Here is a 21,683-nt window from a genome sequence, read left to right as displayed (position 1 = left end):
TAATAAACCGCTGGGAAGACTCTGCTATTCACTCTTTCCATGGAAACACGGCGCTGCCTCGGAGCAGAGCTCCTCTCGACGGAGCCTGGGTCACGGCAGGAGGAGACCAAGGAGGGATGGAGAGATGGTTTCCATTATAAGAGACCTTTTGAGAGAAATAATCGCTGCTCTCCCACCAAGGAAAGCCTTCGAGACGATGGGGGCCTCGGTACGCCACGGGAGCAGGGCCGGCTCGGTGGGGGTGGTAGCATGAAGTGGTGATGTGCCGGGCACTGAGAAACTCATTAAAACATCTGATTAGTGGAAACGAAGGCACCCAGGACCAATTCCTCTCTCCCAGTGGAAAGGAATGAGTCCAGGAGGGTTGATGGACCTGGCGCTGTGGGCAGAGGCTGCACGGGGGGCTTGGGGCTGGAGGTGTGGGGTGCGGTGAGGGATGGGGTCATGGGAGGACGTCAGTGGCTCTGTGCCCAGGGCCATGCTGCACCGGCTGAACATCACACCAGGCAAAGACATTTTTCCAGGCCAAAAAAAGCTTTTTTGCTCTGGGAGGGGGTTTCTGGCTGTTCTCTGGGTGCCAGGCAGCAGCTGGTCTGAGGAGGTCAGTGCGATGGCCCCCCTACCTAAAGTGGCTGCGATATAATTAATTTTGAGCCTCCTTGCAGGCACAATCGTCCCAAGTGTTGCTGCTCCGACACCACGCTGCAAGATGAAGGATTTATTATTTTTTTTTAAGCGTAAGGAAGCTCGTTAGAAATAGCCCGAAGGGCAAAGTTAGGAAATGAAAATCCATCGGATCCGCTCGGAGCTGGTGCATGGAGCTTGATGAGAGCTGAGGCAGGGCTGCCTGCTCCCTGCCGGCAAGGAGGTGCAAGCGTGGGGTGTGCAGCTGGGTGTGAGGTGTCACCCGGGCCAGGGGATGAGAGCAATCCATTGGGATCATGAGGAGCTGGGCTGGGGGCAGTTCAGCCAGGAGGAGTGATGAAGAGGAGGAAGAATGAGGAAGAGCCAGCTTAGAGCATCCCACAGAGGTGCCAGGGAACCCAGTGGGGCTGCGTGGAAGGTGGTGGGGAAAAGCTCATTTTTCTCAGCACTGAGGAGGATGCCTTATCTTTGTAGGTCGCAGTGGCGAGACACTGAGGGAGCTGGAGTGCCTTTGTTTTAGCAGCTTTAGAAATGACATTGCAATGAGTCATTATTTTTTAGCCCCCCGGGGCAGGAGGTGGGGGGGTTACTTCCAGGGAAGCCTCCGACTTTGATCAGCAAAGTGAGCCCTGCTCCCACAGTGGGGAAGATGGGAAGAGGCTTTTTGGTGCTGGTCATGCTGGGTTTGCGGTAGCTCGGGGTGAGATCTGCTCCATGCAGGCAGCCGGTGAATGCAAGGGGCACGGGGGCATGGCTGCAGCCATGGCAGGGGGCTGTGTGCCATCCACGGGGATGCTTTGCAGCCAGGTTTCATCAAGAGGATGGAAACTTCCCCATCCACACAACTGCGCAGCAGTATCCTCTATGAGCTTGGAGGCATTAACAAGTAGAGTTAATTGCGATAGACGATGGTCTCCCACCCAGCCAGCAGTTGGGCTGAGACAGACATGGCCATGTCACACAAATGGAGGTGATGTGGGTGCTGGCACCTCTGAATTGTCGAGAAGTCATGAAATCGGCCTTTGTGAACCCGTAAATCGCAGTGGCAGAACTATAGAGCTGCTGGAAAAATCACAGCGTTTAATAAACAAAGCGTTTGGTGGTGGTTTCATTTGCATATGGAGCTCTCAGGGGCGTGTGGTTTCAACCTTTCTGCTCACCACAGTGAGGTCAGAGTTTAAGGAGAACAGGGCTGAGGTTCCTGTGAAATCACAGGACTCCTGGAGCTGGGGATTTCAAACACAGCAGAGCCAGGAAACAGCCCAGATGGACTAGGTTGCTGAATTTGTGGGATTGTAGTATAAAGATAACAAATCCTTTAGGCTTCTCAGTCCCTGAGGAGGAGCTGGGGGCGATGTCCTTTGGGTATGTCCCACCTTGGCTTTACTAGGGCAGCAGTTGCAGCCCGTGGTGCCAAACGGTGGAGGAGCTCTTCCATGCGAAGGGCAGGGGGGAGTCGGTGGTTGTGGGGGGTAAATACCGAGTCCCCAGAGAGCCGCGAGGTCCCAGCTCGGTTTACTGTCCTGCAAAGAGGCACATGTGAAATTGGAGGTGGCTGGGAGCGTGCTGTGGTGTATTAGCTATAAACAGCCAGTCTGGGGCTGGAATGGGGCTGGGGATGAGGATGGGGAGAAAGGGGACAGGGGAGATGAGAGCGAGCGGTCTGCTTTGGCAGATGCTGCGTCCTCTTAGGAGGTTTGGTCTGTTTTGCAGCTTGATGCCTCCTATCTCAAGTAATTAACAGGGAAAAGAGAGGGCCTGGTTATCCATCCTTCAAGAGCAAGGGGTTGAATTGAAAGGCAGCGCCTTGGAAGTGGATCAAATAGCTCTCCAGCCCCCCGCGTATGGCTTGGAAACTTGCTGCCGTGCTGCGTTATCAAGGTGAACAGCTTTAGTTCAATTAAAGAGAAGCTCAGAGCGGAGCCGTGTGAGGAGGCAGGGCTGGGCGTTTGCACCCTTCGGGCAGGAGCCAGCACGCACAGAGTTGCACGGCAGTGACCCTGGCCAGCCCACACGGGCACCGGGGCCACCAAAGCTCTCTGCGCTGGATTTTATTTACCCCTTGGAAAAAGCTGTGTGTGGGGAAGGATTCCTCTTTGTTACTGTTTCCTTTCCCCCCCTCCTAAATGAACCGCCCCCCCAAAGCAATCGCTGCCAGCTACCGTCAGGCACCTAAATCCCCGCAGATGCACGGTGCTGGGAGCCCGCGCGCCTGTATTTTTCCTGCCGGTCCCTGCCTGGGCTGCAGCTGGCTACAGCGCGCAGAAAGCTGCAGGTGTGATTTGTTCATTTGCCTCCACCTCCCTGCACTGCCTCCCTCTTGCTTTCCTTCCCCGCTGCCGCCAGAGCCCACCTAGCTCATCCCACCGAACCCAGCTAGCTCATCCCACCCAGCTCATCACGGCAGTGAGACCCGCATCCCACCCCACGTCGACTCCAGCATCTCTCCGGTGCACTGGGATCTCTGGGGCTGGCGTGTGTGTGTCTGTGTCTGTGTGTCTCTGTGTGTGTGTGTGTGTGTGTGTGTGTGTGCGCGCACGCGGAGGGGAGGGGGGGGTTAATCTGATCCTACGAGGCTGAAAGAGGAAAAAAATCAAAACTATAAAGAAGGCAGCAGCCTCCTCCTTTTCCCTCTCCCCCGCTCCAGAGGATTAAGCCTAAAAAAAAAAAAAAAAAAGAAAAAAAAATGTCTGCAGCTTTCTGTTGACCCTGCATGATGGCATTTTTGCGCTCTGTGTGCTGCCTCTGCTGATTGCTATTCCTGGCACAAACACACACACACACGCGCACACACACACACACGTAGCCCCAGCACGGCTCACACGGGCACGGCGAGCCCACTCCAAAACAAAAAAAAAATCCAAAAAAAATCCCCAACCAACAAACCCCAAAACCCCAGCCATCCCCAAACCCAAACCAAACCAGTGCCGCTGCCCCTCGGCATCCCTGGCCACCCTGGTCTCTGCAGGGAGGGCCACCAGCACTGGGTGCTGCTCGCCCTCTCCTCCACCCCACTTCTCACCTCGTCCCCAGCTCCACCGAGCACTTTCTGCCGGAGCCGCCCGCAGCCAGAGCCCTCCACCACTCCTACCGCTGGCATTACATTTTCAGGCTGGATGCTATAGGGCCGTTTCTAATTACCTTATATCCCCTAGTGGTCTATGAATAATGGTTAGTGAAGGAGCTCAGAAGGGCTGCTGAGAAGGGAAGAAAAAAAAAAAAAAAAAAAAAAAAAAAGGGAGAATTGTGCTATTTCTCACATTTTTTTTTCTAAGGATCTAATCTGGCTACTGTGCTCTGGAAGAGGAGGAGAGCGAGCCAGCAGGAGAGAGAGGAGAGAGCGAGGACCATCGCAGGTATTGTTGCAAGCTACATCTTTGTGCTTTTTTTTTTTCCTTTTTTTCCGTCTTTTTTTTTTTAATTGAAGCTGCAGCAGAATTGGAGGGGGGGGGGCAGTTGTGTGCGGACAGAGCTTTTTCTGGATTTATTTTTCTCCTGTGCAACTCGTGTGCCGCTGCAATTGAATGGATGCACGGCACCGGCATCGCGGAGTTTGGGGGGGGGGGGGGGGTGTACGTACGTGTGTGTGTGTGTGTCCGTGTGTCCTATTTCCAGCAGCGGCAGAGGAGGAGGGGGGGTTGTTTTGCTTTTCTGGAAGTAATAAAGAAATTTGCAACCGGTCCAAAAATCCTCCTGACTTGCCGATTGATGGGTATCTGAACAAAGATACAGCTGAGACTTGGAATATTTGTGTGTGTAAGGGATGGATTCATTTTGCTTGTCCTGACTCCTACTTTTCCAAAGTTAAAATAATAACGGGCACGGGGCTGCGAAAGCCTCTGCAGAGGGAAATCTTCCAGGGGAGGCTTATTTAATTTAGGAGTTGTCGATGTGCGTGGTTTTATACTTAAAAAAGTTGCGGCGGTGCCGCGGTCGGGCGCCTGGCTATCCTTGCCGTTGTCTGCACGTGAGAACGCTGACTTGATGGATTTTCTTTCTTTTATTCGGTGGCTGGCGGGGCAGGAAAAAATGGATCTAGCAGATAACCCAAGGAATCGCGGGGTTTGCACATCTGGCTGCGCCTTTGGAAAGCCCCTTGGTGGGACTTTCACCTCCTGCTCCCTTTCTCCCACGGCAAATTTTGCCCCAAAATCCTCCGTTGACATTAATAAACAAACAAACCAGGGAATAACCAAGGAGCCCAGCAAGGGGGCTTGGAGCCTGCTGCGGGGGGTGGGGGGGGTGGGGGGGTGGCAGGGGGGCGTGTGCTTTTGTTTTAAATAACGAAACGGCGATGATTGAAAACATATGAATAGGATGCAATGCAGAGCGGGTGTGTTACGGGGGGGTAAGAGCTGGAAAACTGCTTATACGACAGAAGCGGAGCTTGAATGAGTGTGGTGAGATGAAAGGCGAGGGGTCTGTCCCTCACCCGGCTGTGGGGCTGCGGGGGGGGCAATTCCCAAAGGCAGAGGAACAATCTTGGGGTGGAGAAAATCGCTGGGGGGAAAAAAAAAAACCAACCCACAACCTGGAGTGAAGTATGTGATTATATCCCATCCAACTTTGCCGACTGCAGCATTAATGGAGCTAATTGTACTCAAAAATAATAAAATCAGGAGAAAATATGCCTGTGCATGGAGGGGGGAGATGTGCGGGGAGCAGAAGCAGGTCCCGAAATCCTGTCGGCCCCCCAAAAGCGCCGCCGAGGTGGGTGATATTGAGGTGGTATGGAAACGTGGCTGGATTGTGTTTATTTGGGTGGAAATAAAGATCGAGCAACTGCCCTGGGGAGGGCTGTAGTCCCCCGGGAAGGGCTCCGAAACCGCCGGTGCTGCCCTTCGCTGCCTGCCCTTCGCTGCCCGCCCTGCCTGGCCTTGCTTTTGTGTTTGTTTGCTTCCAAGGAGGGGGGAGAAGGGAGCTGGGGCGGGGGGGGGGGGCGCGAAGGCGGGGAGAAGCCGTGAGGGCGGAGAGCCGATTTAAATTGGACTTAATGGATTCCCAGGGCAGCTCTTTTAGATGAAAGTCAAAATAAGAGCCAAAGTGAATCTCAGCAGACCTGTCTGTTGCATTAGAGATGCAGCCTTCCTCTCCCTCCCTCCCTCCCTTTATTCTTTAAAAGAGAGGGGGAAAAAAGTGTTATCCGTACAGAAGACAGCATGGAGTTTCTCGTTCCTATAATGCGAGCTCTAATTGAAGAACTTGCAGCCTCTTGGGAGAGTCTTTACTGATCGCTGCTTTTGTTATTCATGCTGTGCTCTGCTTCCTTGGGGTTTTTTGGGGGGGCTGGCGCAAATCTGGCTGTGCCGGGGTCAGGGTGAGATGCTGTGTCCCCCCCAAGCTGGTTCCATGGGTTGCCAGCAGGTAAGACCCCCCTGGTCTGCCCCAGGGGGGCCATGCTGGGCTCCCCCAGGTAGGCTGGGCAGCTGCTGCTGGCTGTGCCGTGCTCAAGGAGGAGATGCGTGGCTAAAGCCCCCCCGGCAGCTGGCGGGGCGAGACGCTGCAGTCTGGCTGCGGGTGGCTCTCGTCCTCGCAGGACCCCCTGGGCCGCGGGATGGATCCTGCCTGGCATGGCACATGGGAACGGCCAGCAGTGTGGGGGCAAAGCCGGGCTTGTGCCTCCTGCCTGGTCTTACTGCAGTAGCGGGGAACCCCATGTGGCTTTGGGGTGCCGTGGGGTGCCGTGGGGTGCCACAGGTCCACTTGGTGCAGCGGGCACAATACAGCCCTGCTGTCATGGCTCTCCTGGCCCACAGGGGTTTGGGGTGGCTCTGCAGCCAGTGTCACCTACAGGGGACAGGCATCATGTGGAAGCCACATAGATCCTCAGCCCACCCAGGATGTAGAGTAGGTTGCAGTGACTGGGGTGGCTCTCTGCAGCCAGTGTCACCTGCAGGGGACAGGCATCGTGCCAAAGCCACATAGATCCTCAGCCCACCCAGGATGTAGAGTAGGTTGCAGTGACTGAGCCAGCAGGACCTGTGCTGGGCAGGAGAGGTGAGGTTCCCCCCTCTCCTGCCTTTTCCATTGCTCAGTACTTTGGGATGGGGATGGGCAGGGGTCTGGCAGATGGAGCTCCTCCCTACAAGGCTCTTGTCACCCCCACTTCCCCTCCCAGGCCCCCTTGGGTGGCCAGTGTCTCTGTGACCACGGGGAGGTGGTGGTTGTCCCCAAGCCCCATGTCCCCACAGCAATGCTGTGTGTGGCAGCGGACTGGTTCGGTGCAGCCAAAAGCTCTTGGGGTGCAAGTTCTTATTGCCCCCGTGTCCCTCTTCCAGCCCTGGACACCTTTTGCGGCGACACTTGATCTCTTCGTGGATGAAAACAAGAGCCACAAGCCCCAGGGATGCTCTCAGGGGCGTTTGGTGGCTACAGGGCTGAGTCTCTGGCCAGGGCAGGGGCATGAGCAGGACAGGGCTCCACCAGCCCATTGGCTTAGTGCAGAGGCAAAGCAGTTAACCCAGCCATCTCATCTCCCCAAGAATTGTGTATTGACCCTGACAGTGATGCATCAGGAGCGGCAGACTCTCCATCATCGATCCCTCTCCTCCCATCACCAGGTGTTGACACCAACGGTCATGGAGCTGGCTTTAATTTCAGGCCTCTGGCTCCAGCGTGTAACGCTTAGCTGCAGTCCCAAGGTGCTGCCAGGCTTTGCAAACAAACACCTCTGCGGGCAGATTGCTGTCCCCATTTTGTGGCAGGGATGGCACTTGCCAGGGGTGACCAGCTGAGCCTGGGATGGGGCTTGTGGAGGAGCCAGGAACCCTGACTCCCAGAGCCATTGGGCAGGGTGACCTCCCAAGGCGGCATCACAGCCCTGGGTGGAGGACCCAGGGGGGCACCTGGAGCTCCTGCTTTGCTGGTCTTTGCGAGGAAAACCCTCTGGTCTGGGTCCCCCATGTCATCGGTGCCAAGCAGCAGAGGATGTGCCTGGACTGGGAGAGTCCTGGTCCTTCTGCAGCCTTTGCCGGGTGACCTCATCTAGCCAGGATGCCACTTGCCCTCCCTGCCTCTGAAATGGCCACTGCCAAATCTGATGGGCATGTGATCACGTGTGTGTGCCACCCCACGGAGACCTGGTGGGGAGGGGATGTTTTTCTTGGGTGCCTTGATTTTGGGCAGGATGAAGCCGCTGGCGGGGGCCGGCTGGCACGCCGCCTCTCCTCCTTCCCAGCATCTTGAGATTTCCGAGACGCGCACAGCCAAGCTGAGGCTGAAAAAGCTGCTTGTGGTTCAAGAGCATCTCCTCGACGGAGGAGAGAGGAAGGCTTTTCATTCCTCCCTTTCTTTCGGAGCTAGCCGAGCTCCCCTCGCCAGTGCAGGGGCTCTTCCCGCTCCCCCCTGCAAGGGAACATTAAAAGCCAGGGGCAGCTGATATCTTGACACCCCGTCAATCTGAGCCTTTTACAGCAGCAGTCTCTGAAGGCTGGCACTCTGCTGCACAGAAGAAAACAAGTGAGAAGAGGGGGGGAGGCGAGAGCAAGCCTTTGCAGCCGGCAATCGATAATTGTAGTGTCAGTCACTGCCTAGGAAGTTCCCGCATCCCCACTGTCGCTGTCGGAGGGGGGTCGAAGGGGAGGGAGAGAGCTCAGCTCTGCCCCACACAGCATCGGGCATGGGGCAGCAAAGCAATCGCTGAGGGCGAGAGCCCGGCCCCGAGCAGGAGCCTCCCGCTGCATTACTCACCACTTGATGTAGCTTGAACCTTTCAACTCCCTCCCCTTGGGGATGGAGCGGGCTGGGCAGAAGGTGTCGACAGAAAACACTCTGCTTTCTTAGGTTTGAGGGTTTTTTCTTTTCCCCTTTCCTTCTTTTTTTTCCTTCCCCACCCCACTCTGTGTGCGCTTTGGGCTCTAATATTCTCCAAAAAATAGAAAAGAAACCCCCAAAACCCCAAGCCAGCTCCCCCTCGTGTGTGTCTCCGTCTTAGCAAAAGCTGAGGCAAAAGATCAAGGAATTCTTCCTTTTGTGCAGCTTTCAAGACCAAAGATGCGCCGGTGAAAAGGGGAGGCTCAGAGTACCAGGCACACACAAGTGTTAAAGGAGAGGCTTCCCTTTTGTCTCCAAGGCAATCAGCCGGCGAAGGGATCCACAAATTAATTAAAAATTGCTCTGTCTTGATTGAGTTATTCCTGCTCGCATCCCACCTGCCTATCAAAAGACTGGGAATGGCAGGAGGAAATTCCTATTTCTTTCCCAAACATCTCAGACATGTACTACAGACCGTCTCGCTTGCCTTTTATCCCAGACAGTAAAGGAAATAAAAAAGGAAGGGCTGGCATGGTATCCAAAGAGATCTCTCCCGGAGGATGCATCCCTCTCCTATGCTAACAAATGCTGCGGTATTTGGACGATTCAGAAGAAAAATGAACAGATTTACATGTCACACGTGGGCCAAATTGTGGTTGTAATTCCATGAAGTTGATGGAGATCCATTGGAGATTAATTTGGCCCAAGGTCTGGTGCTTGCTCCGCGGGGAATAGGCTGGATCTCTGCCTTGGTTGAAACAAGAGGTATTCAAATGGGTTTGTTGTGGCTGCACTATGCCCAAGTGGTAGAGGCGAGCAAAAATCCCAACTGGTTGTATCCCTTGTGCCAAAGCACCATAAATACACCTTGATATGTCAAGTCGTGCATGATCTCTACCGCGTTTACCACCCGGAACATTTTAAGGGGAAAGATTTATATGTAGAGGCTGTACAGAAGTCTCCCTGTGTGCTTTGCTAAGAGGCTTGAACTCCGTCCCAGCATCCTGATGTGGGGAAGCCTTTCTCCCCTCCTGTTCATGGGATTTCCACCCAAACCGAGCCTGCGCCAGGGCCAAGCTCAGCCTGAGCTTAGAAGAGCCCAGCTCCTCATCGCTGGCTGGGCTTGTGCCCGTGCAGGGCTTGGGCTCCGTTCTGGTTTGTGGAAGCATTGTCAGTCAGTGCCTCCAAGCTGGATTTGGGGGGTTGGTTTGCTGCTTTGCAGTCAGACCTTGCTTCCTCCGCTTTATTGTCATCTCCGCTCTTAGTCACCGCTCAATGCCTCACCAGGGGACACCGCTCCTGCTGCATTTATGGCAGCCACTAAAATTGGCGCTCGGTGCTTGTGCTCCGACGGGGAGAGACACTGAGCATCAGGGAGGCTCTGCCCAGCTCTGCTATGGTCCTCAGTGTGGTGTGGGGCATGCAGAGGAGCTGCAGGGCAGACCAGTCACTGGGTGGGTCCCCTGTGCCAGGGATGGACCTCTGGCTCCGCTGGGTCCCATCCGGCTCATGTTGGGAGGTGATATGGGAGCAGTGCTGAAAAGGAGCAGCACTGGCCATGCTCTCAGGTGGAGGTGGCCAGCACGTAAATGAAAATGAGATGCTCGATAAAGTAGGAAAGAATAATTAAAAACATTCACGGCTGCTGGCTCGCAAAGGCGCGGACTCTCACTGATCCAGCGAGGCACAGCCGTTCCCCCCCCCAGACACCACGTCTTTCAGCTTGGCTGTTGCTGACTAAACCCCCGCACCGCCTTGTCCTGTAATAGCGTGTCCTTCACCATGCCTGTCGCTATATGATCTATAGGACAGCGTTGGCCTGTTCATACCACTGCCTTTCACCAGGCCGGCGACTGGATTCTCTGGAGGAGACTCTAGTCCTATCATAGCATGTCCTTCACCGTGACTGCTGCTGCGCGAGAGACACGGCAGCACGGGGCTCTAATACCTTGTAATTCACTGTGACTGCTGTGGCAGGACCTGCACCGTGCTGCGCTGCGGCAGCCCTTCAGACCCTTTGGCTTTTGCATCTGCTCTCTGGCTTCGGAGCAAGGGCTGGGTGGGAGGGGACACGTAGTGGGGGGACCTTGAAGGTGCCCTGGGCTGACAGCCTGCAGTCCAGCTCCCGGTGGGTGCAGGGAAGGTGCTGAGCATCCCTGGGACACGGTCCCATGCTGCCTTCTGGGTGGTGTGCAGGGTGAGGTCCCCATGGAGAGCAGGTGCTGGGGGCCAGACCCTGCCTGGGCAGGGGAGAAATCCCTGTCTGAGTGTGCCAGGGTGAGAAATGGCCCTTAGATGTAAGAGAGGCATCATTCCTCTGGGTGGTTCTCGGGCAGTGTAATAAATGTCAAAAGCCGGGTGCACACAAAGGAGAAGGGGACATTTGGCTACTGAGCACGTTTGTTCCAGGAGCTGATTTACTTTGAAGACTTAGAGGGTTCTCCGATGCTTCCCTCTTCGCTGGTTAACCCTGTTCCTTTGCCAGTTAAATAGAAATGCAGTTGCTGTCAATAAAGCCCTTCTGGAGGCTCCGCCGTGGACATTTGCCATGTCATTCTCTTCCCCACGGAGGTGCTGTGCCAGGTATCACGCCCTCTTCCACCAATCCAGTTTGGCTCCTCTGGGCAGGAGGTGACTGTACCCATGAGCTTTTGCTGCTGTGATAAAGCGAGGGTCCCCACGAGGGGCGAGGGTTTGCTGGTCAGGCAATGGAGATCCCCACTGCTCACCACTTTCCCTCGGTGCACGGAAGAGCCAGGAGCTGCGGTGCCGCGGCTGTGCACGGCGCAGGGTGTGGGCGACCGCGGCTCAGCCAGGAACCGGATTCGGGGCTGTTGCTTTGTGTTGCTGGGTTTTCTTTGCAGGGGAGGCGATGCAAAGCCGTGCCAGCAGGCTGGAGCTTGTGGGAAGAGCGAGGATGAAGGAGAATATCCTCGGAGGGCTCCTGGGCTGGGAGAAGGGCACATTCGGTGATGATTCAGGCAAGGGGGCAGATTTTTGGAGCCAGCGCTTCCCTGCAGCACGATGCTTAGCAGCAAGCACCAGTGTGCGGCATTGCCAGAGGAGCCGTTAGCCTGGCGATGGGAGCCTGCACTCTGGTTTTCTGAAAGATAGGGGTTTGCGTCTCCCATTTTGCTCCTGTGCAAATTGGCAGCGAAGCTGCTGCTCCTGCTTGTACTGGGGGAGGAGAAATTTGGCCCAGTGGCTTTTCTTCCTCCCGTTTCCCCAGCAGCCTGGGCTACATATCTGCAAACAGCTGTAAGAAGAGCAGAGATCATTAGCTGGAAGGATCAGATGAGATAGTTTCTTAAAAGGATTGTCTGATTTCTCTATTGATCAGCCTGATTTAAAAGGGGGAGTTGGGTCAGAGGGCATAAATTATCATTGAAGGAGGGGTGAAGGCCTCAAAGGCTGTGCTGCACTTAGCTGCAGTGCTGAGGAATGTGTCTCTCAGTAGGGACGTGCATAGCTGAGCACCGTGGCTGCCGGCCAAGTTGGGTCTCCTCTACGCTGAACTGGGAACCGAGTCAAGGGAAGTGCATTTAAACTTGGTTAAAGATCCTCTCTTCGCCAAACTGGTTTCTGCAGCCCCTGCCGGTATTGCAGGGGTGGGTGTCTGGAGTCATAGGGGCAGGGGGTGCAGCGTGTGGCCCCATGTGAAGTTTGGGGTGCGGTGATGGGTCAGGGGATCCGCGGGGTCCCGCTGGCTGCAAGCTGCCTCCCTCCCTGAGGAGAGGATGCTCTCACCCCACAAAGACCTGCGACCTCTCCCTGGCTTTCCCCAGGCTCCCTGTGTGGTCTCCGACGAGATGTTGAACCATGGGAGGTTTCTGCCTCCCTGCCTATAAAATGAAGCTAATCTGCAACCTGAGGTTGCTGCTTTCGCCGTTCTTGTGATCGCTGCCCAGGGCTCCCGCATCTTCCTGCCGCTGGAGTCACAGGACTCACAGCCTTTGCTGTGGCCCCCCCGACCCGGCCCTCTGGCTTACGGGAAGAGGAATGGGAAAACATCCAGAGAAAATAAGACACTGTCCCTGTTGATTGCCAAGGGTCTGGTTTGGGGAACGCACCACATCGCCCACAGCAGCTTGTTCTGCAGCAGCGTGGATCCTTGCTGCACCTGTGGAGCTCCCTGGACGGCCGGGGCTGTAGGAGCGTAATTACTATTCACTCCAGGTACAGCTCCCGTAGCACACGGTGCCACAAGCTGATTACAGCGGTGGCGCTGGGCAGGGAGCGCCCATTCCACCACCACCCCCAGCTCCTGGAGCTCTGTCTCAGCCCTCACCACCTGCACGGCATCTCCCCAGCCAAGCCCGGTGTGAGCCGATAGGTGCTTCTTGCTGGTTTGGTGCCCAGTGGAGGTTTTGGCAGAAGCAGGAGGGGCTCAAGCCTGGGGCAGTTCTGCAAGGTGCGTGAAACACATGGCCAGCCCTGTGCGTCATGCTTCTTCTTTCCTTACCTTCATCCTCATCCTCATCTTCAGGATGGCAAGGCCTCCTGTGCTCAGGTGGGCATCTGTCTCTGCCTTCTCCTGGGGTTTGCATCTCACACCTCTGGCTGCACTGGCCAGGGATGGTCGGTGGGGATCGGTGACAGAGTTGTGCCACCCCAGCAGGACATGAGCTAGAGCCAGAACAGGCTGGCTGGTGAGGTGAAGCTGCAGGGGCAGTTGTGGGATGCCACAACATCCTCTGATCAGGGTTTGCGCCCTTTCCAGCCCCAATGGGGTTTGTTTCTCTTTTATTTCTAGCTGTGCTAAAATAAAACGATGCAAGAAATGTGGTTTCTGGAACATCATCAGGGTGAACACAAGCAGAGCCATTCCCAGGGGCTGTGGGCAGGTCGGAGGTGTGCCCGGAGCAGTGCTGTGGGGAGGCTGACACAGCCACACTGCCGGTGTGCCCAAGCTGGGGACATGTCCCAAAGGTGGGTCCATCTGCCCTTTCCCGCTGCTGCTCCACATGCCAGCAGTGCCGCCGGTGCGGCCAAGGCTGCTGCCCACCCTGGTGCTGCCCATCCTTTCACTCCTGGCCTCCCGTGTGCCTCGTCCCCACGCACAGGAGCTGTTGGGGGTGGCAGCGTGGCGGTTCCCCGCGGTGTGCGGCTTGGGGCCCAGAGTGGGTGAGCCAAATTGTTACCATGGGTCACCTCTGCTAGGCAGAGAGTAGGGAACTGGCACCCCAGCCCGTGGCATGGCTGGATGCGGGCAGTGCTGGGCAGAGGGATCGGACCCAGTGCCAGGTCAAGCCGGGTGGTGGGGGCTTGTGGCAGCCCCGCTCCTGCCGAGGAAGCAAGCATCTCTTCCAAGCATCTGCTTGGCGTTGGCCTCCTGGCATGACTGCGGTAGTGGCCACCGGTGAGTGGCGGCTGGGCTGGCATTATCCTGGAAATGTCAGCTGAACGCCAGCCCGTCGGTGAAGCGCCAGGACGCGGCGGGAGGCGGTGACTCGGCTTGCTGGCATTGGCTACCATTTTAGAGGAAATGTGGAGCGGCGGGTAATTATTTCTCTTTCTTAATTGAAATTTCAGCCTCAGTGGTTTGCGAGAGCGGGCGGGAGAAGGAGCACAGGCGAGCGTGACACGAACACGGGGCTCATCGTGGGACAAGGGGAGGACGAGCGTGCTGAGCCCATGGGTTGGCAAAGCGTCTCACAGCTCGCACAGGGTCCGGCACCACCGGGAAGGGATTCCCACAGCCTGCGGCATGGCCTGCTAATGGCTGCAAAATAAAACCAACCCCCAAAATGCAGAGCTTTTAATTTTTTTAAGGGGGAGGATGCTTTATTGTTTCTTTATTCCTCTATTTCTGTTTTGCTTCGGATGGAGGGCCAATTAAATGAAATTACGCGCTGCAGTCTGGCACCCCGCGTCGGCTCGGAGCAATCAGGTGTAACGCAGCATGGCTGATGAGAGCCAATCAAGATGTATAAATGAGGTGTTGACATTCAAACAGCAGGTACTTGCGCCGCCCAGCCGCAGCCGCGCTCGCGGGCTGTCGAGCCCGCACCACGGATTCAGGCACAGGGCTGTGACAGGCAGCAAAAGGGCTGGTGCCCGATGGGGCAGCCGCGCTCTGCTTTGGCTCCACAGCCGTGGTGCATGAAACGTGGTGGCAGGGACATGCCGAGCAGCCCATGCTGGGGTTGGTGGGGGCGAAGGTGGGTGGTGGGCATCCCTGCCAGGGTCTGTTTGCTGACAGCCCCTCTGCCCGGTGCCAAAGCATCAACGCATCCCATGGTCAAGGAGATGCAGCAGCCACCAAGCCCTTAGCACTGCTCCAGGGTGGTCAGCAAAGGAAACTGCTGTTGCTTTGGGGAAACTGAGGCACGGGGCAAGCCGGTGGAGAGGGGCCACAACACCAGGGCCTGGCTTGGCCCTCTGGGTTTTGTGTTTCCGTTGCTGAGGTCAGCTTTGCTTCTGCAAGTCCCCGGGATGGAATGGCAGCGGGACGCATCCGTCCTGCATGGAGATCGGCACTGCCCAGGGACCGTGGACAGGGACCTCGCTGTGACCGCCGTGCTGCCAGGTGCGGGGCCAGCACCCTCCAACGGTTTGTCACCTGTGGTGACAAAACCTCTCAGGCTTGCCATAGCTGCCACCGCAGGATGCGGTCCCCTCACTGGGAGGTGGGGGGCGGGAAGCTGCTGGCATGGCAGCACCACACAGATCGGAGGAGTTTGGAGGCCGTCCGGGGAGGATAAAGCAGCTCCGTGGCGAGCAACCTCATCAGCGTTTCCTGTCTCACGATGAAGAAATCGCATGTGGTGAGAGGCTCTAAAAATAGGCTCAGCAAACTTTTAACCACATTTGCAGATGTTAAAGGTAAAGCCAGAGCAGCCCCAGGGGAGAAAACATCCCCGGCCGTGCCTCCCCGGCGTTAACCCTCAGCACCGCCAGCCATGGCTTGGAGCTGGCACGGCTACGGAGGAGCCAAACCGGAGGGCAGCAGCCCCCGGATGGGCAGTGGGGCTGAGCCACCGTCTCGTCTCTCCACCGCGTCCCCATTAAGCGTGCCGGGGAGGACATTAGGAGCAGGAGCACGTAGCAGCAGGCTCTGTCTAACAGCACTGCCGCCTGACCCTGATTTGTAGCAGGGCTGAGCGGGGAGGTTTGCTGTAGCGTTACAGCTCTTCCTGTGGTAATAGCCGGCGAGGCGTCGCACGCGCGGCACTGCCAGCGGCACGGCGAGGCCACAGCCGCCGGGGCTGCCGGGGTGGCAAGGGGAAGCTGCCGTCTCTGGGTCGTGGCACACGTGCTCGCCAGGGGAAGGAGGGGGCATGCAGGGATGCACGCTTCGGTGGCACAAGTGAGGTTGCCACCGGGGCTGCTTCTCCCCATGGAAGCGGTGCAGTGGCAGGGAGATGGCTGGATGCTGCCTGTCCCTGTCCCCACCGGTTCTGTGGCCCCGTGTCTGGTGGCTTGTCCCACACACTGCAGCGGGTGCATGCCAGCGGTGCTGCCAGCCCCTCACTGCCTGCCCCTGTGTCACATCACCAGGAATGGAGTCACCTGGGGACAGCGGCCAAGGCTGCCGGGTCCTCCCCCAGCTGAGGCACCAGCTCCCTGATGGCACCCAGGGGACGTTGTTTCACCTCCCCAGTCTCTGCCATGCCAAGGGTGGCAATCTGTCGGAGGGTGCCATCCCCGTGCCTGCCAGTGCGGTGGTCATGGCAGGGTCCCTGTGCACCATCCCAGGCTTTCGTGATCTCTGTGTGGGGACAGATGTGTCCCACTGCCGCTCATCCCCAGCTGCTTGTCCCCAGGGGCTTGCAGAGTCAAAACTGACCCTGGAAACGGAATGGAGATACCAAACCCAGAGGGTTGTGCCAGGCCCTGGCATTGTCCTTGTCTGTGGAGGGCTGGTGAGGGGCGTTCTGCCCACGGGAGGTGGAAGAGGCAGCACTGCCTGTGAGCATCACTCCATGGTGCCCTGGTCCCCTGTGCCAGCCCCTCCAGCCCAAGCAGGCGAGAATGAGAAACCTTTAACCCTGCAGACCTGGAAGGTTGGCTCAGACCATTGGAAAGATGAAAAAGCCAGAGAGAGGGAACAATTCAAGGGAAGAAAACAAGATTCCTCACATTACCTTAGTTGCCTGATGCCTGATGCCAGCAACTTGCAGGCCCTTGGCACCTCTCGCATGCAGCTCGGTGCTGGCACACGGGTGGCGTGGCTTCATCTTCAGGAGGGGGCTCCCTGGGAGGTTTTTAATAGCTGCTGTTTGTGCAGTGGCTGGGGGGAATCCATCGCTTTCTGTCTGCCATTGCCTGGCTTCACCTCTCCTTCTGCCTGCACCTGCTGCATCCTCATGGCTGGGTTTGGGATGATGGTTTGGATCGTCATCAGCCTTTACCTGCAACCCTGAAGTGGAAAAACTGCCCCTCAGCGTTTTATTTAGCTAAAAAAACCCAAACCCCAAACCAACCCTCAAGCAGGCACAAGCTGCATGGTGCCTCACGGCCGGATGGCCAGGGTGCCGGGGGTCCCCAGGGGTCTTTGCAGGTGAGAGCCAGCCAAGTTTTGGTGTTTTGGCAAAAGGCATCACCTTGCTGGTAGGAATAGTAACCAGGAGGGGGAGGGGGCCAGGGCAGGCAGACAAGCAAATCCGTTTTATCAGACGTCGCATATTTTATGAAAGCACATTTCAGCTCTTCAGCCTCGGAAAGCTTTTCATACCCTTTAATTTTCTAATAAAAAGGAATTACGTTTGCTGAAAAGCCAGTAACAAGATTCACTGTCATTGTCTTTTGTACAGACCATAATTCCTGGCTTGGGCTCCTGCCTGCAGCCCTGTGGTGTGGTCCTAGGTGTGGGTCTGGGGTGCTGGCAAGGGGGTGCGGGGGGCCACGGCCATGCCAGCAGTGGGCAGGGGAAAGTGTTGCCGGCAAGAGTTTGTGGCAAGCACCCGGGGATGAAGGGAGCGAAGGCAAGCATCGCATTTGGCTGCAACTGCGGCGATGCCTTTTGGTGCCGTACACTGAATGTGGCTCCCTGCGAAAGCAGTGTCTGGTCTCAAGGCGCACTGAGGTGGTTCCCGCTGGCTGCACGTGGCTGAGAGCGTGGCAGGTGGGACGGCTCTTTAACCAAAAACCAGTGAATTTAATGGCCTGGTCCCTGGCCTTGTAACCACGAGCTCAAGAGTGGTGTGAGGGCCCGGCTAGGCTGGTGACTGGAGGACAGCTTTCCTGGTGTTCGATGTGGATGGGGCAGGTCGTGGTTACACGTGTGTCAGAGCGACTGGGTCTACAGGTGGCTGAGAACAGCGAGCCACGTCTCCCGGCTCTGTGCTGGCAGCGTGGACCTGGCAGGTGAAGAGGCTTGGTGGGCAGCCGGTGCTTCCCAGTCATGCCCTGCCTGCCCGGAGCATCCCTCCTGCGGGGTGCAGGATCCAGCCTGCAAACAGCAGCCATGGCATGTCAGAGCTCGGCAGGACCCAGCTTCCCAGGGCGCCTCTGAGATCCCACTGACCACGGGCAGTGCCAGCAGGCGAAGTATGCCTGGGTGCCAGTTGTGGCATGGCGAGCAGCAGCGGGGTGGCTGGGTCCAGTACCAAGAGCCACCAGGCCCCCGGCGCATCCTGACAGCACTTGCTGCCTCCGGAGAAGGGCTCCCTTGCTACCCACTTTCCTCTGGGTGTGCATCTCCCTCCAAGCGCTCGAGTTGCAGCTCTGCCTTGGCCGCGCAGGCTCCCGGCTGGCTGCCACGTGGCGCCAGAGCCACGATGCCGCAGCCGCCGGCGCTCCGTCTCCCTCCGAGTTGCTCATTTGAAGTTTCAGCTTGCTGGCTGTTTTCATGCAGGGAGGACGCAAAACCAGCCCGCAAACACCAGTAAATATCTTCTACCTCCTCCCCCCCTCCAATTCTCATTTTCATTCTTACTTCCCAGCTGGTTTTGGGGGGGAAACGGGTTTTCAAAGCTTTCCGTAAACGTGTGTAACAATAGGAAGCGTTGCCTTTTAGCCTGCGGCCGGCACAGTTTTAAATGAGGTCCCAGGTAGTCATGGTTACCTCTCCTCTTCAGTAAGAGATGACTTTTATTTCCTGCCTTTTGTATTTGCACATCTCAGATATACATTCTCCTAAACCATAATTGGTATTCACCGATAGACGGGGACGCAGGAGCGAGCTGCCACAAGAGGGGATGAGCCAGATGGACGCAGGGGGTGTCGAGGTCTCCAAGCCCCCAAACATCAGGAAATCTTAATTTCAAGTCATTTTTCCTCCCCTGGCAAGGGCGGAGAGGCAGACCTGCCTCTCTGCAGCCTCAGGGCTTGTCCTGATCCCACCTCCCTCGCAGCATCCTGCTTAGCCTGGGTGCTGCCCTGGGATTCGGGATTCACCCTGCCCGTGAGCAGCGGTTCCTGCAAGGCTCTCCTTGCAGAAGGGCTCCCCAGCATCTGCTCCCAAGCATCCTTCTGTGGTGCTGGGCTGGGAGGGTGGCAGAGGGGCTGCCCTGTGCCCTCCGGCCCTGGGCAGGGTCCTGGCCTCACAGGCACGGGGAGGGGACCAACGCTACACCCTTTGATTTTTGGAGGTGAGGAGGGCAAGCTGAACGGTGGGGCTGTACACTCACTGGGCACAGCCCGGGGAGTGGGCGCGAGAGGGATAAGCGCTCGGCAATGATTGATGAAAGATCATAGCCTCATTCCACAGGATCATTGCTCAGAGTGTGGGCAAAGCTGCGCGTCCCAGGGGGACCATCCCCGGGATGTGTGCAAGCCTGTGTTTCAGGGCAGAGGGGATGGAAAGCCACATATTTTATGCCTTTTTTTTTTTTTTTCCCCCTCTCTCTAAAGCACCAGGAAAACAAAAACCCAAGCTGTCTAATCAGAGACAAGCAGATTCCACCCACTTCCTTGGAAAACTTGCATTTGCTAGGAAATCATCTAGCTGCATTTACAGCAAGCAGAGTGCCCCAGCGGTAGCTCGTGCCTTTCTGGCAGGATGATAACCAGCGCTGAACAATTATTGCGCTGGAGCGGGAGCAGCAGACATATTGGCTTTTCTCAGCCAGCAGGAAGGAATTTGCAAAACTAAGCAGGCGACTGGAGCAGCTCAGATTTGCAGTGCTGGATGCGCGGTGCCGGGGATTCGCAGCTCACCAGATTTGCTGGTGGCAGCATATCAGGGACTTGCACACCGCACGCACCTGGGCTCCTATTTACGTGTTTGGGGGTTTTTTGGGTTTTTTTTTTTGCAAGGGAAGGGTCTGGTTTTGCTGCCTGGGAAATGCCTTTGGTTGCCAGCTCCCCCTGCAGACACTCAGCCCCCCAGGTGTGCGCTAGGGCTGGTGGGGAGAAGTTGTTTGCTTCTTTATTCCCCCCCCCCCTTTAATGAGAAAAACGTGTTCTTTTCGAGGAGGTTGTCCTTAAAAAATCCAGCGCTGGGAAGAAAGGCAGCTGGCTCTGTGACATTTACCTCTGTGGGGCTGCGATTGATGTGCAGCACCTGGGAGCCTGTCCTGTGCGAGCCCGGCCGCCCGCAGCATCGCCGGGAGGAGCAGGGTCAGTCTCGGGGTTCCTGGGGGAAACCCTCCTGAGGCACAACCCCCAATCCCCACTCGGGGCAAAGCTCCTTTGCTCAGTTTTAACTCCAGGCAGGGATGTATGGGATTGCTGGAGCAACTCCCATCCCGCACATGCTTTTGGTCCTTCCCCAAACAAAACTCTCCCTGACTGCAGGTCCCGCGGCTGCCCTCGGCTGCTGTGTGGACTGGGACCAGGGGAAGCAAGGACATCGCATCCCTATGGCGTTGTTGGGTTGGGAGCCGGGCTCTGGTCCCGTTCCCCTCTGCCTGCTCACAGCGATCCCCCTCCCAGGTAGAGCGTTTCCGAATGGGATGCTCCAATGCGGCAAAGTGGCACGGCAGGCTTTTGGCATGGATATGAACCCCGCTCCCACTGCAGGTGCCACCTGGTAAGGACATTGGGGCAGAGCCTGGCCCAGGACACCCTACCCAGCCCCGCTTTGGATGTAAACTGCACATCAGTTGCAACAGCAGCTGATGGAGACTCCAGTATATTAGCAGCATTAATTAAGTTACAAAAATTATGCATGTTATCAGTTATGAGACGACCTTTCATAAACTCAGTTATTAAAGCAATAAAGCATGACCCGCTGGTCCTAACCAGTTTAATGGCTGGCTAAGAGCGCGGTTTTTCACATAATACTTTTAGCAGGTCATTAGCTGAGCAATAAGATAACACAAGAGCCTAAGTGATGCGTGCGAATGGCAGCAGAGGCAGACACATTGCTCGGTGGGGGGATGCAGGGCTGGGGGTCACCCGTCCTCCCATGCCACTTGCACGGGTGTGCACGGACCCTGGTGGTGGCTGCAGCGGGCGATGGCGGTGTGGCAGGTGCTGCCAGGGCTGCTGCCAGCCCACCTGTGCTGTGCCAAATCCCGGCGTCGTGGGGCAAACCCATCCCTGGGCTGCTGTGGGGCAGGTTTGGGGCTGGCATCATTCCCTCTGCAGCCCCAGCGTCGCTGCCCAAGCCCGCACTGCGGAAGGGAGATGGGATGTCGTGACATGGCCACCCCGGGGCTCACGGCTGCAGCCCCGGTGCTGCTGTAGGACAGGAGACACGGATCTTCTGCGGGGCTGGGGCAGGGATGGAGGGGACCCAGGCTCCTCCACCTGGCTGGTCTTGGTGTGTGGATGATGCCGGTCTCGGTGCACGGACGGTGTTGGTCCCTCTGGGCTGAGACCCTGATCTGGGGGGGCAGGTTGGTCTCTGTCTCCCCGCCCTGCCCACCGCAGCACCCTGGGGATGCACCACGTGTCCAGGGCCATCCAGAGGAAGCCACTGAGCCCGGGCCACCAGGTCCTGCTGCCGTTACCGAGCACATCCCAGCCAGGTGCCAATAACCCTCCCTACCCATGGCTACGCCATGATACCGAGACGTGCTGAGAGCTGCACCAGCGCCACCAACACCCCCAGCACCCCCAAAGCGCCTTCCCCCATCCCCACCAGCCGTTTCCAAGCACTGACCCTCTCCATAAACAAAGGAGAGGGAGAGGGAGGGTGGCTGGCATGTTAATATACTCTCCCCCCCTCTTTTCCTCCCTTCATCCCTCTGGGAAAGGCCTTTGCAGATATAAGCAAACCTTGATTAAAAGCTGCCTGACAGGCAACGGCAGCAGCAAGCAGCAGGCAAGGAAGCTCTCCAAGTCCAAAGGGAGCTGCTTCTGCTGCTGCCGCTGCTGCCTCCATTCTCAGATGTCCCTGATCCTTTAATCAATCACAGCCGCGGAAGAGAAGAGCAAACACCCGTGCCGGGGCA

General features: G+C 57.0%; 1 protein-coding gene across 1 annotated transcript in view; it reads left to right on the top strand.

Annotated features, from left to right (window-relative positions):
- The window catches only part of RAI1 (retinoic acid induced 1), a 77,101-nt gene that overhangs the window by 31,792 nt on the left and 23,626 nt on the right, over positions 1–21,683 (top strand). The window contains 1 exon segment of the mRNA XM_055708400.1: positions 3,921–4,001. The gene's annotated coding sequence lies outside the window, so the exon portion shown is untranslated.

The sequence above is a fragment of the Falco cherrug genome, chromosome 4, assembly GCF_023634085.1.
Source record: "Falco cherrug isolate bFalChe1 chromosome 4, bFalChe1.pri, whole genome shotgun sequence".
Classification (NCBI taxonomy): domain Eukaryota; kingdom Metazoa; phylum Chordata; class Aves; order Falconiformes; family Falconidae; genus Falco; species Falco cherrug.
The sequence above is the reverse complement of the archived record's forward strand: the minus strand, read 5'-3'. Positions and strand labels throughout refer to the sequence as shown.